The following is a 13,696-nucleotide window of genomic DNA, read 5'->3' as shown; positions in this document are numbered from 1 at the left end:
GCCAGGCTTGTCCAGACCAGCGAGGAGGTCAAGGCACAGCATTCCGGCTCCGGCTGCGCATACCAGGAGAGCAGCTGGTGGGCTGCTGCCAGTTCATTCCTGAGCAGCTGCGGGGCCCGGCACAGGGGCAGGGGGTGCAGGGTGCTTCACTGAGGGCCCCCCTGCTGGCCCCAGGGCTCGATGCTGACCCGTGGGACCTCAGCGAGGGTCCCACCATGGCCCAAGTCCAGCACAGGAGTACGGGGTGACGTGTGTCACTCAAGAGATAACACCATCCCAGGGATGATGCTGGCACCTGCAGCACCATTTTCAGTCCCCCCCTCATACAGGCTTCATTGTCCCCCTGAGGCTGCTGCCAACCCAGAGCCTCCCCTCTCTCCTCCCCTGTGCTGGAACTTGGCCCCACAGCAACCCGCTGACGAATCCTGCCTGGAGTTCCTATGGCAGAAGCCAATTCCTCCCCCCCCACTAATCTGCCCGTGCATGCAGCCTCCACCTGCTGAGCCAGCGGAAGCCGTGCTCAGCCAGCCCCAGCCAGCGCCAGGGCTCTAAAACCCACTCTGGCTGCAGAGCCCGTAGGGTGGCAAAGCCTTTGCACCCTGGTCCGGCTGCCGTGGGAAATCCCAGTCCTGCTTGGCACCAGGCAGCGAGGAGTCTGCAGGCAGCATCACCTGGCACCAGGAGAGCTGAGCTATCAAGGTAAGGGCAGGGTGCAGGCAGGGAGGTGACCAGAGTAAGCACTGTCCCTGCCGTGCCTTGTTCTGCCAGGCACCAAGGAGAGGGTCGGGTTCCAGCCTCCCGCGCTGAGCCAAGGTCTTGTCCCCCCTTTCGGCAGCTCGGCAGTCCTGCTCAAGGTCACCCTGCAGCCGGGAGCCTGTGCTGAGCTCTGGGGTCGTCGCACAGAGGGACCCCAGCCCGGGTCCGAAGCTTTCTAGTCCCAGAGCTGCAGGGAGGGCTCGGAGCCTGACCCCGGCGCAGGCGGGACTGAAAGCGGGGAGCAGCAGTGGAGGGGCTGCCTGCCGGCACCCTGCCCTCCTTGCCTAGGCAAAAGGACAGCACGGCTATGCCCCCTCCCAGGGCAGCATGGCCAGCGGTCTGTTCCAGGAAGAGGGGAGACACTGGCGGAAAGCCAGAGCACCGGACATTGCTGTGCCGGAGCTGCGGTAGCGGGGCCACCCCAGCAGCCTCCGGCTCTCAGGTGCGGCCGGTGCAGCTGGGAGGTCAAAGCGGGGTGCGAGGGGAGGGGCACGGGCCGCAGTCCGGCGGCCGCGGGGCCGAGGGCAGTCCCGGTGCCCTTGGCGGGCGGGGAGCGCTAGGACCCGGCCTGCCGCGGCCGCCAGCGCTGGCACCGGGCGCCGCGGGACCGGACCGTGCCCTGCAGGCGGCGGCGCCGCGGGAAGGAGCCGGCAGCCCCCGGGGAAACGTGTAAGCGACGCGGCGGTGCCCCGGCTGCCTCGGGTGCGGGTGGGTGCTGGGGCGGAGCGGGGCCCCGGCAGCGGCGGCGGCGCTCGGGGCAGCCCCGGCGGCCGTGCGGAGCGGCTGTCCGACTGTCCGACTGTCCGGCCGTCCGACCGGGGCTCCGACCCCGGCGCGCTCGGCCCCGCTCCTGCCGGGACTGGGTGCTGCTGCTTTCCCTTCCCCTCCCTCTACAGGACCGCCGCGGGACCGGGGAGCCTGTCCCGGGAACGCAGTACCGCGGGGCAAGAAACGCTTCCCCTTTCGCCATCCCCTGAAACAGCCGCCTGGGGACGGTGTTTGGTTACCCTGCCCATGGGGATGTCACCCGACCACTGGCACGGCCACCGCTTACTGGCCCCGTCACCCTTCTGTGTCAGTCCCAGCTTTCTCCGAGTGCTGGCTCCCTCCCTGCCCCGCCAGTCACACGTTCCTGTATGGCCTCGGGGGTGCCTGCACCGCGGGGAACACCTCCAGGGAAACCTCCCCGTTCTTGGGGTTCCTGGGGCTCTGCCACCGCTCACCTCCCTGCCAGAACAACTTCTACAACCCCATTGGCCTCTGGCAGGCCCTTGTCCCAGTAGCTGGGCACTGTCCCATGACCCTTTCTATTTGTCGGCTGACCGCTGGGAGCTTGCCCTGCCCGCTTGCACCATTCCCCATGCAGGTCCTTTCTCCCCAGGCACCATTCCCGGGCTGCCCTCGGTGTGATTTGGCCCAGGGCAGAGGTCCTGGCTGCATTCTGAGTCCAAGGCATGGCCCAAGGCTTGTTTGGAGGAGCCTGACCTCGCGTGCAGGCAGAAGTGAGGTGAAGGAACAGACAGAGCAGGGTTTGTAGCATGGCTCTTGACTCACATCAGTCCAAATCAGTGGTGCCTCTCAAGGTCAGGGCACTGCACTGCTGCCCCTGTAAAGGTCTTAGTGCAAGAGGTTGGAAAACAGGGTCCCCATTGCTGCTTTTTGTCCTTATCCCTTCAGTGCTCTGATGCTGTCCTGGGAAGGGAGGGAGCAAGTGCTGTAGGGGCTGAAATGGATCAGAAAATGTAGGGAGTGAGGGAAGCTGGCACAGCTGGCTGGTAGGAGATAGTGAAATTTATTAATGGTCCTCAGGCTTGTGCAGGGGAAGTGATGGAGGATGCGATGGAGGAGCACCAGCTGTGCTGCCCTGTTTTCTTCACAGACATATAAGTAATCCTGCCATTCCCTGCCAGGAAATGCCCAGAGCATCCCTGAGGGCAAGGGCAAGCTGGGACCAGCAGGATGGGAGAGACCCGGCAGCAGTGGCAGAGAAGCCCGTCCTCCATCTGAGCAGGCAGCCCTGCCCTGAGCTATTACCAGCAACGAGACCCTGTAGGGCTCTCCAGAAAGCTAGGGGTTTGTGCAGCTCTTTTCCTTCTTGAGAAGCCTGCTTTTTTGCAGGGAACCCAGCACCTCTGTGACTGCAGATGCAAAGCAGGGCCAGCAGCAGCACTGCTGGGAACTGCATAGTAGCTCAGCTCTGCTGTGAAGCTTCCCAACTTTACCATCCAAGACACAGCACTAGCAAAAGTCAGAAGAGACTTTCCCACCTGCTTGCATCCTCTGGAGATGGCAGATCCTGTGTGGAGAAAGACAGGGGGTTGGTGATGTCTGCAGCTCCTCCCCAGAAGAGGGATCTTTGTGGGAAGCCAGCCACCCCTATTGTCCGGGCTGACTTTTGTCATCTGGCTTGCCAGAAAAGAGATTTACTGGGTCTGGGGCAGTGTTAGAAGAGCAGGCTGTTTCCCTGGAGACTGAGTCCCTATCAGCTGAGGATGGATGTACAGGATAAAGCTCCGAGTCCTTGGGAGGGTACTGCCAGGAGCCCCTCTTGTCCCTGAGGCACTGGGTCCCTGGCACAAGGCTTCTCCTGGATGTCTCACAGCCCAGGAGCAAGGAGAGAAGCAGGCAAGCTGCCTTTTGAGAAGTAACCTGTGCTGAGGAGGTGCACTTCAAGCCTTTTCCCATCCCATCCCTGTGGAACTTGGGGTTCTCAGCAGGGGACCAGCCAGAACTCCTTCCTCTGTGGCCTGCAGCTGAGCAGCAAGCACAGCCCTGCAGCACAGCTGCCGTGCTCAGGGTGACTGTCACAGTCTTATGTCCTCATGTGATCCATCCTGGCCCTGAAATCTGCTTCCCAACACTATCCCTGCCCTTCTGCACAGTGTGTTACCTGTAGGCAACCTCTGCTTCTTTAAACCACCTTCAAACAAAAAGCTCCTGCTTCTGCCCTCGGACTTCCCTGCTTACTCCCAGATTTCCCAGCTCCCACTCATCCCCAGTCCTTCCATGGGCTAGCACAGCACGCACAACAAGCCCACGCTTCGGGGTGCCCTGTCCCTCTTTGTGCACTTGGATCCCAGTGCCGTTTATTCCCCCATCTCCCTGCTGCCTCTCACTGCCTCCTCATCCTCATGGAGGATGAGGATGCTCACCCTAGTGCTCAGGTCCGTGCCTGCCCTCCCCGAGGGGTGGCTCGGGATGCCTCTCCACCGTGGAATGCCAGACCCTCTCCCACCAGCCGCCGGCTCGCCAGTGCTGCCCTCCCTCCACGCTGCTTCCCCACGCTGGCTCCCGCATTCCGCGGAGCCGCTTAAGCCCGCGCCCGGCTAATTCCTTCCCCGTGCGCTCCCCGTGCGCTCCCCGAGCGCTCCCCGTGCGGTGCTCCCGGAGCGCCCTCCCGGTCACGCCGCCAGGCGGCAGCGCCGGCCCGCGCCCGCCGATGAGTTTGGGGGATTCAGCGCCGAGCCGGGGCGGCCCTGGAGCCGCTGGGGATGGGGCTGCTCTGCAGAGGGAGTGGGAAGGGGCCCGACGCCAGTGCCTCCCCCAGGGACAGGCGAACGCTGCCGCGGGGCACTGCAGGCTCCCAGCCCCTCGTGTGAGGGGTGCGGGACGCCCCGAGGTTCCTGGTCCGTGCTAGAGCATCCTCTGCCCGCCGGTGGACTCTCGGCTTTGCAGAGGGGCTGAGGAAGGGGGGGAGGGCAGTCCCAGCGGTACCCTGGCAGCTGGGCTGCTGGTCATGGGTTTGGCCTGCCCTTCTTTTGATGTCCCATGTTTGTGCTCCACTGGGTGGCCCGGGGGCCTCGTTTCGGCCTGGGAACCCGCGGAAGCATGACTGGCAAGGAGCAGAAATGATGAACGGCTGGTACTGTTGGAAGCTGTGGGAAAGGGCCCTCCTGGAGACCTCCCTGGGGGATGTTTAGGAGCATTCAGCCGCAGCTCCGCTGCTGATTCGCCCAAAGGGGAAAGCATGACTGGATGGACTTAGTCTCCAGACAGGATTTAGTCAGCCCTGCCAGACATTTGCACAGAGCGGAATTCCACCACGCCAGCCAGCAAATGTCGGGCCAGGCACGGACCAGGGCTGGCATGGCTGGGAGAGCTCCTGGACCTGGGTTTGGAGCCCTCATCTCTGCAGGTGGCTGCGTGCCATGGTCCCTGTGGTGCCACGGAGTGACCACAGAGACTGCCCAGGGAGCAGGCTGGCTGGGAGAACAGGCAGGCACCTGGGCCCTGCCCTGCCAGGCAGGGTGGGCAGACTCTGGCTGCAGCAGCATCCCCCAAGAGCTGGAGCATGGCTCTGTCTGCTGCCACCAAGGTGCCTCGGGGAGGCTGATGGGGAGCCATGGCTTCAGGATATCCTCCAGAGCTGGCATTCACCCATCCTACAGAAAGCCACCTCATGCCTTTTAGATGGCTCTCAGAAACCCTGGGAGTCACTGGGCACCTGGCTCCACTGGGCTGTGGATGGACTTTGTCAAAGGGGGACCGGGACCACACACAGGTGCCACCCCTCTTCTTCTCACCAGGTTCCCTGGTTCCCAGCAGCGCACAGCTCCCCTGCAGTGTTTTACAAGTGTGGCTGAGTGCCAGCCACTTCTTCCTTAATGGCTGTGCTCCATCGTGGGAGACTGGTGCTGCCAGTTAAGGAGGAGGATATGCCCCCGGCGCTGCTTCAATGGGCCAGATGACCTTGGCTATAGAGTGGCTCCCTCTGCCAGCACCAGCTCCATCCTCAGCCAAGGAGACCTGGAGTGACACCATGACAGGGTGCTTATAGTGGTCTGTGCCCTGAATGCCACAGGGTGTTCCTGCCTGCCGCTGAGCCAGGGGTTAACCCTGCCTCCCCTGGTACAAGTGGGAGCCTGAACTGTGTGTCTTGAGTTTATCCAAGTCTCAGCTTGGGCCCTGGCAGGTGGAGACTGCCTGCAGTGAGGTAACACTTCACCCTTGGCCCTTGGCGGCACAGCTGTCACTCAGTAACTAGCACCCAGCAGCTCAGCTGCTAATTGGTACCATTAGTCAGTATTTACTCCCTTAATGCTTGTAGGAGAAAGCAAATGGGCAGCTGGAGCTCAGGAGAGGGCAGCAGCAGTGCAGGGAGGGCTGCAGAGGGATGGGGATGGGGATGGAGGAGGGAAGGATTGCTCGTGGAAGGATTGTGCCCAGGAGATGGTGAGGATGGGAGACCCTCAGAAGTGATTTGGGCAGAGGGGCTTGTGTCCCCCTGCCTGACAGCAGGGAGATGTCCTGTGTCCCAAAGATGCTGCTGTTCCACTGGGCAGGCTGCCCCCGCCTCCAGCATCCTGAGAGGGGGCTGGAGCTTGACTGGACCCCTCTGTGCATGCCAGGTCCCAGGAGCCCTGTAGGCACCATGGGCCCCTTGCTGAGCTGTGTCCAATCAGTGGACAATGGGATTTGTTTCTGCTTGCCCAGCTGGAAAACACCCATGGCCCTTCCACTGGGCTGGAGGCGTGTGGAGGCCCTTCCTTGTCATGTCTCCAGACCATTTGCTCACCAGGGCTGTGAACGCTTCAGATGTCACCACATTGCAGCTCCGTGCTACCAGTGAAGGGCGATACTTAGCATGGGGAGGTGGCAGGGACAGCAAGGGCCTCTGTCTCCCCTGCCTTTCCTGGCAGGGTTTCACCCAGGGCTGCTCTGCTGCTGCTGCTGGCAGCGAGGTCCTGCTGCCCTCAGGCCACTAGTGAAGAAGTCACAGGCAGCTGCCTGACTTTATCCCTGCAGGTCAAGCTGTGCAAGGAAGCAGAGGGAGGACAGGATGCTGGAGGTCTGCGTGGCTCCCTGCAAGCGGTGATGTGCCAGCTGGATCTCTGTGCCACAAGCAGAGTTCAGGAGGGTACCGCAGCCCGCTCCTTCCCCAGCTCATCCCAGCAAGGCTCAGGCCAACAGGTGAGCATGACCTCATCCCAAAATACAGGGCAGGGCACCAAGAGCCCAGAGATCACCGTCAGGAGTCGTGCAAGCAATGACTGGAGATCTCCCACCCCAAAAAGAGTGCCAGCAGCTCTTCAGCCAGGATCCTGCTCCAGGGCCAGCCAGGACCAGCAAGAGAATAGCAAAACTAAAATGATCAGTCCCCGAGCCATTCGCTGACCTCAGCAACAGGCTGAGATGCTTTGTTGGCTATCAAAGCATCCATGATCACTGCAGTCTTGTTATAACTGGATTCCCAGGAGCCTGTAGTAGGTTTTTTTTTCCCTCATTAGCTAATAGATTAATAACCTGCTGACACTTGACAGAGGTTCAGCATCTTCTATGTTTCCCTTCATGTGACTAATTAAAATGCCCCTTTTCCCCCTTTCCCCGTGCAGCTGCCTTGTCACACATGCAGGCAGTTGGATACAGCTGCTAATCTGTTTGCCATTCCGCTCCTGCCTGCCTGCTCTGCCTTTCAGACATACTGGCTCTCTGTTTCTCTGCTCTGGGGCACCGAGGGCCAATGCAGAGGCTCTATGAGCTGACCTGCCCATGCCTTCCTCTGGAATGGGGCAGGCAGCATCCAGTGGAGGAAAATGCAGTCGGTGTGGATCATGCTTACAAAGGGAAGGGTGCTTTTGCAATAGAAAGGAGAGCTGGATGGCATGCAGCTCCCTGGCCTCAGCTCTGCTGCTGGCTGATGGTCTTGCCATGCCTCAGTTTACCCTGTCCCTAGCACAGGCACATTACAGGGAAAGGGAAATCTCACTGCAGAGGAGGGCTGGTGGGTTAATTAATGTATGGTTGCAAAGTGCTTGCAAATCTCCAAGGAAAACGGTGGACGTGGGTGCCAAGTGTAAAGGATTCTGGAAACATTAAGTGCCTGCAAATACTGCCTAGCTCCTCAGGCCCTAAAACTCTAATATTGCCCAAGAGGCACTAAAAATATTCCTTTAGCTCTTATGATGCAATAACCTCTGCCTGGAATAAATCTCCCTTTTTGCTCTTGCTTTCCAAACCAGCTGTTTGTTTGTTTTCCCCTTTTTGGATTTTACAGCTTTAGTTAAAGCAGGGAATTGCTACAAGGGAGAAGGGGGGGAAAAAAGCAGCTTTTGTGAAAGGTTTGGCGTGAAAGCAAGCGTCACTGAAGGGAGAGCTCTTTGCCTGTTTGTTCTGCCTGTCACAAACTAGCTGTGAGCAGAGCGTACAAACTGGGCTCCAGGTGACGGCATCGCAATGCCTGCAGTGCATGTTTGAGTTTTCAGAAAGAAAACTCAAAGGGCTGGGCAGCTTCAGCCCCTCCAGCATGTCCATGGGACTCCCAGCCGTATTTATGTAAGGGAGAGGCTTTGCTGGCTGCCTTCCTCCCTTGCTTTCTCCCTTTGCTCTGGGGAGTGCAGCCATCTGCCAACAGCAGCAGCGTGTTCTGGCACTGAGCTGCTGCTTTGGGGATGGAGAGGGTGGGAACAGTGCAAGCCCCTGGGCCCCACTCGAGGCTGCCTTTTCTCCTTGCCCGAATTACACAGGGGAGAAACACCCAGCTCTGTGGGTCATCCAGTGGTGGGCCCAGTACCAGGGCTGGGCAAAGCACAGCTGTTTCCAGTTGGGAGAAGAGGCTATTTTCGTAGCTGTTTGCTGTTTCTAGGAGGTTTGTTATTGTACACACAGAGGTGAAGATGATAACATGAGAGCCACTAGGGAGCAGAGAGTTCTTCAAATGCAACACCTTTGCCAAGATGAAGCAAGGCCACTTGGCCCTGTAGCAAGAGCTCATGTTTTTGGGGCAATAAATGAGTTGTTATTGGCTGTGCAATTTGTTACCTTCCCATGTACCGTAGAGGAGGTGTCACCCCTCTGAAAAAGCATGCTGCTATTGACATTACACAACCCAAGGACTTGCATTGCTCTTGGGAGCAGCTGAGCTCCCTGAGGGGCTAAAGTGCCTCTATGGAGAAGAGAGCTATGAGCGAAATGTCTCCTGTCCTGCAGCAGCCAGGGCTGGATTTTAAAGGACACTCACTCTCTCCCAGACTTAGCCTGCTTCACCCCACGGTGTCTTGCTCGCTCCAGGTCTTCTGCCTGCACAAGAGAAGACACTGTTAGACCCTGTCCTGCAGGCTGGTGATGAGTGGGGGCACAGGTCTCTGCAGGGCAGCAGCCAGCAGCCGGTGCTGTGCGTAGGAGCTGGAAGCCGCCCCTGTCCGTACCTCCCTGGGGTCTGTCTGTCTGTCTGTCTGCTGGTCTCCTGTCTGCCTGCGGTCACCAGCGGCTGGGACACAGCTCAGTGCTAATGGATTTCATCCCCCATCTCCAGTGAGAGCGTCCCTGTGGAGAGAGGTTTGATTCCGGTGATTGGGGAGTGGCTGTGCAGACAGGACCAGAGCTGCAAATTAGAGAACATTTAATCCTGTGCTTTGGTGCTGGTAAGTGCTACAGCCCTGCTGCTGAAAGCCTGGGGTGAGGCAGCGGCTGCACCCGCCCTGTCCTGAAGGAGAAACTTCCTGGAATATCCACTCAAAGGTAAATTTTGTGGTGTTTCTCCTCCCGATAGGGTCCGAGGTTATAATGGTTGAGGCTGAGAGCCTTGTCCTGGGTCTGGAGCCACAAGTGTCAGTTTGGCTGGGCAGCACCTGTCTGGACCCTGGGCTCAAGTTCCTGGGGGAATTGGTTCTCACAGCTTTTAGTCTGTGCTAAAGTTGGAGCTTATTTAGAAAAAAAAATTGTAGAGATGCTCAAATGTTAGCTCATGCTGCTGAGCAGCGAGTGTGGATATCACAAGGAGAAACACGGTGCCCAAGCTGCTGTGGCATTCATGTTCCAGGGACTACTAAGGGGGCTTGTGGGGCTCTGTGGGTGACAAAATGGCACATCTCAAAGCTAGAGAGGAGGTGACATAAGACATCCCAAGCGGATGACCTTGTGTTGATGTTTTGTTTGGATTTTGCAGAGAAGAGGGGAGATGGGAGAGGAGAGAAAAGATGAGGCAAGATGGGGAGAAGAGAGGTCTTGTCTCTGTTGCAGCTTACCTAGAAGACTTTCCAGATCAGAATGGCTTACAGAAAGGGGGCTGAGAAAAGGCAGGCCCAAGGCTTGGATCTGTCATTGCCTGGGAGATGCAGCCTGGGAGCTTTAATTGGAGATGAGAGCTTTTAAATTTAATTTGATCTGATATGGATCTTAAATTTAAGGAAAGAGCCTCCTGTTGTACTATCTGGCAGCATTGTCTGCGCTCTCCTCATGTTGTTAGGGTACCCTGCTACCTGCTCCCAGAAGCCCATAACCATGACAAATATCCATGGCCAGTGCAGAGGGAGAGAGCCAGCTGCAGAGGCTGCCTCTGAGCAGATCAGCGGAGAGGTCTTTTCCTCAGGGTGAGACTCGCAGTGTCACTGCTGCAGATCAGAAAGCACCGGCAGCTGTCTCAGGCCTGTTACCACTTCCTTTTTCTTGGGCTTTGAGGACTTTTTGCTTATGTGGTAATGTTTTGTAGGTCTGTCTTAAAATACAAGCTTGGTGCTTGGATCTTGCAGGAAGATGTGTGTTAGGGATCATCTTGCTGAGAGAGCGTGAGAACAAGAATCTGCCAGAGCTTTTGGGGGTGTTTTAACTTCTGGTTTTAATTTCTAACCCAAAATGATCACCATCTGCAGAGAATTTTCTGAGGGTGTTTATTAATGGAACAAATGTTTTAATAGTCAAAGCTGCTTCAGGGACTTTCTGGTGCCACTGCCTGTGCCTGCAGAGCACAGAGAATGGAGAGAGCCAGGAGGGCCCGGTTTTCCTTTAAACACCCAGCTACATAAAAAAAAAAAAATATCTGTCACTGTTTAACTGCACAGATATAAGGTTAAATTCAGGTGCACTCCCCTCTGCTGAGGGACAAAGTACCTGGGGAATCCTCCACGTTTGCACTTCAGCTGAGCAACATATTGTGATCTCAGCAGAGTAGATATCAGTTCTGGAGAGATAGGAACCTGGAGGCAGCAGCCATAAGAAACTAACCTTAGAGTTTGTGCCTGCCCTTTGGATACTGAATACACACAGTACTTATATCCTGCAAATACAGGGGATTGCTAAGGTGCACAGGGCTCTGCCCATTGCCTGCGATGCTGGGTAGCACCACCAAGAATACACAGTGCAAAAAGCTGTCTTCGGTCCTTTCTGTGACTTGCAGAATCATAAATGGTTTGGGTTGAAAGGGGCCTTAAGGACCATTAAGTTCCAATCCCCCTGCCATGGGCAGGGATGACACCCACTAACTCAAGAAAATAATTTTATATATATATATATAATATACATATTTATACACACACACATACACATGTGTGCAAAGGATCTTTCTGAGGCTGATGTTACAGCCCTTGGTGCTGAAAATAAGGTGCCTTTGCATATATATGTGTGTGTGTGTGTGTATAAACATGCATATGTATATTTGTGTATACAAATATATGTATATATTATGTATACACAAATATGTATAGCTATATATATGTGATATGTATGTATATATATCGCATCCTTATGTGGTGACTGCCAGCAGAGTGTTTTTGTTTGAATTAGAACGCAGCATAGGGCACAAGTGAGGAACTGGGGCCAGTTCACACTCCATTTAGAGCCGTAATTTAATGCGTGGCTCCCTTTAGAGCTGTAATATCGACTAAGGCACGGGCACTGAGACAAGCGCGGCGCTGGGCGCGGCTCGGGAGTTAGAGGGCGCTTGCTTCGCGCTCCCTCCCCGAGGAGCAGCGGGGCGGCCCGGAGGGTTTCCCGCCAGTGCAGGGGGTGGGGATGGGAGGCGCGGAAATGGGGGGAGCCAGGGCGGGCGGGCCGCGCTCGGGGACGGCGGCGGAGCGCCGGGGAGCGCGGCGCAGGTGGGTTCGCGCCGAGGGGCGCACGGCTGCCGCCGGGGAGAGCGGCTCCTCTCAGCCCTCTTCTCCCGGGGGCCCGGGGAGCGGGCGGGAAGCGGGAAAACCCGCCGCCTCTCCCACGCGGGAACCGCGTGGCGCTGAAGGCGGAGTTTAGAGCGAGGTTCGGAGGCGGCGGGTTTCCATCCGCGCCGGGGACAGAAGCGGAGGCGGGCAGCGGTGCGCGCTCCAGTTCCAGGTACTGGGTCAAAGTCGCCGAGCTTTTGGCCACCCAGCCCGGCTCCCTGCCAGGCTCCTGGCGGCGTTTCAGAGCTGCCGGTGCGTGGGGAACCTTCAGAGGCAGCCGGGGGATTCCCCGAGCGCAGGACTCGGCGGCGCAGCGTGCGGAGAGGCGGCGTGCGAGTCGCGGCTTGGGGCGCCGGGCGAGGGGTGTGCGATGCGTAGATGCTGCTTTTCGGGGAGGGTTCTTCCTGGCTACCTTGCACGGCAACTACAAATCCCCTCTCGCAGTCACTGCCGCGGGGAGAGCATGTCATTTTGGGGATGCGGAGCGGCCGGCACGTGGCTCTGGGGATGCGGAGCGCAGTGATGCTCTGATGCCTGGGATGCAGGACTGCACCGAGGGGATTGTGCCGCGGTCCTGCGGCTGCAGAGGTGCACATCCCTGCCGGGGGATGCGTGTGCACGGCAGTGTCTGCCAGCCTGCCTCAGCCGCGGGTGTGGGGGGACCCGCTGGCAGGTGCGTGGGCACGGTGCCATGTGCTGCTGTGCGAGAAGTGGGGCAGAGCCCCCTTGGCTGGCAGAGAAACTGCTGGGTCGGGGTTGCCCCACGTCCTGCTCAAGAAAATCCTGCCTGTGGGATGATTTCAGTGAGTGTTTCTTTTCATTCCTGAGTAAACCGTCAGCGTTAATGGAGAGCGGGTCCAGGCAGAAGTGCCAAGAGCTCCTGTGGAGCCCTTTTGTGCTGTCCTCCTCCTCACCTCTGTAGTTAAATCTGAGGCTCACACCCCTGCTAGATGCTAATAGTGCCAGACCAACACAGTCCCTGCCTGTACTCAGCAGCGCTCCCATCTGCCTCTCGGGAATGGGCTGTGGAATTGCAGACTGTGTGGGAAGGCAGCAGCAGCTAAGCCCTTGAGCTGTGGGATCGCAGACAAGTAAAGCCTGTGTCCTTGATCCCAGGGCTAGGGGCTGCAGGAGGAATTTGTGCAGCTGTTGGCCACAGCTGGATGCACTTCCCGACTGCTCCGAAACAGAAAACAACCCAATGGCCCCTCAGTTGCCTGTTGTGAGCAGACATAGTTGAGGGACTTGTGTGAGTGCCGACATGGGAAATCCCACTCCCCTTCTGCACTGCATCCCGGCTTGGTGACATTGTTCCCACTCACCAGCACCTGCAAGCTGCTGGACAGCCTCAGTCTCCCTCAAGCCTGCCTTCTCTACAAAGCTGTCTCAGGATGTGACTGTGCAGGGATGCTTTTCCCTTGGGTTCACTGGTTGTCTTTGTGCAGCTCATGGGCCACTGATGGTGTCAGTCCAGTGCTGACACCACACATATGCCCCCCAAAGCACTCCTGCTCCTGCCATTGTTCTTTGCTCCTGGAAAAGACAGGTAGGCTTGCTCTTGGCTCACCAAAAAGCTTTTCAAAGAGCAAAGGCACTTTCTTCTCAGCACCAAGGGCTGTAACAGCAGCCCCAAAAGATGCTTGGCAGGATGACTTGTCCCTCCACAACTAGAGGTAGAGGCTGTACCAGATACCTGGAGTGAGGAGGCTGAAGAAATTCACTTCAGCTTAAATCAGCAGATGTGGCACCAGCAGACAGGACAGTATGGTACCTCCGTCCTGCAGTTGGTCCTCTTCTCCTCACCAAGCTGCATAATTAACTACTGGCATCAATTCTCCAGCATGGCATCGCTGCTCTCATTATCTTGGGCTGGGAGGTGTTAATGAGCCTCTTCCTCTTTAAAGATGAGCCATGGGCTTTGTTGTTGCCCTGGCCTGACCTGTCTTGCTCTTTGTTGTGGTGTGGGGGTAAGCCAGGGTGCGGAGGACAAGGCACGCGTTCACCCACTCCCGTGCTGCACCTTCTTCACTGCCCAGCTTCCACCTTCATTCCCAGTTCTCCTGGCAGAGGCA

At 57.7% G+C, this 13,696-nt stretch overlaps 1 protein-coding gene across 1 annotated transcript in view; it reads left to right on the top strand.

Annotated features, from left to right (window-relative positions):
- The first annotated feature begins 533 nt into the window (after window positions 1-533).
- SLC29A1 (solute carrier family 29 member 1 (Augustine blood group)) overlaps window positions 534-13,696 on the top strand; it is a 33,567-nt gene continuing 20,404 nt past the window's right edge. Inside the window, exons 1-2 of the mRNA XM_058020217.1 lie at window positions 534-699; window positions 6,502-6,666. The gene's annotated coding sequence lies outside the window, so the exon portion shown is untranslated. The remainder of the gene's footprint in view (window positions 700-6,501; window positions 6,667-13,696) is intronic.

Source organism: Melospiza georgiana, chromosome 3, assembly GCF_028018845.1.
Source record: "Melospiza georgiana isolate bMelGeo1 chromosome 3, bMelGeo1.pri, whole genome shotgun sequence".
NCBI lineage: Eukaryota > Metazoa > Chordata > Aves > Passeriformes > Passerellidae > Melospiza > Melospiza georgiana.
Note: the sequence above shows the minus strand (reverse complement) of the source record. Positions and strands in the feature narration are given on the sequence as shown.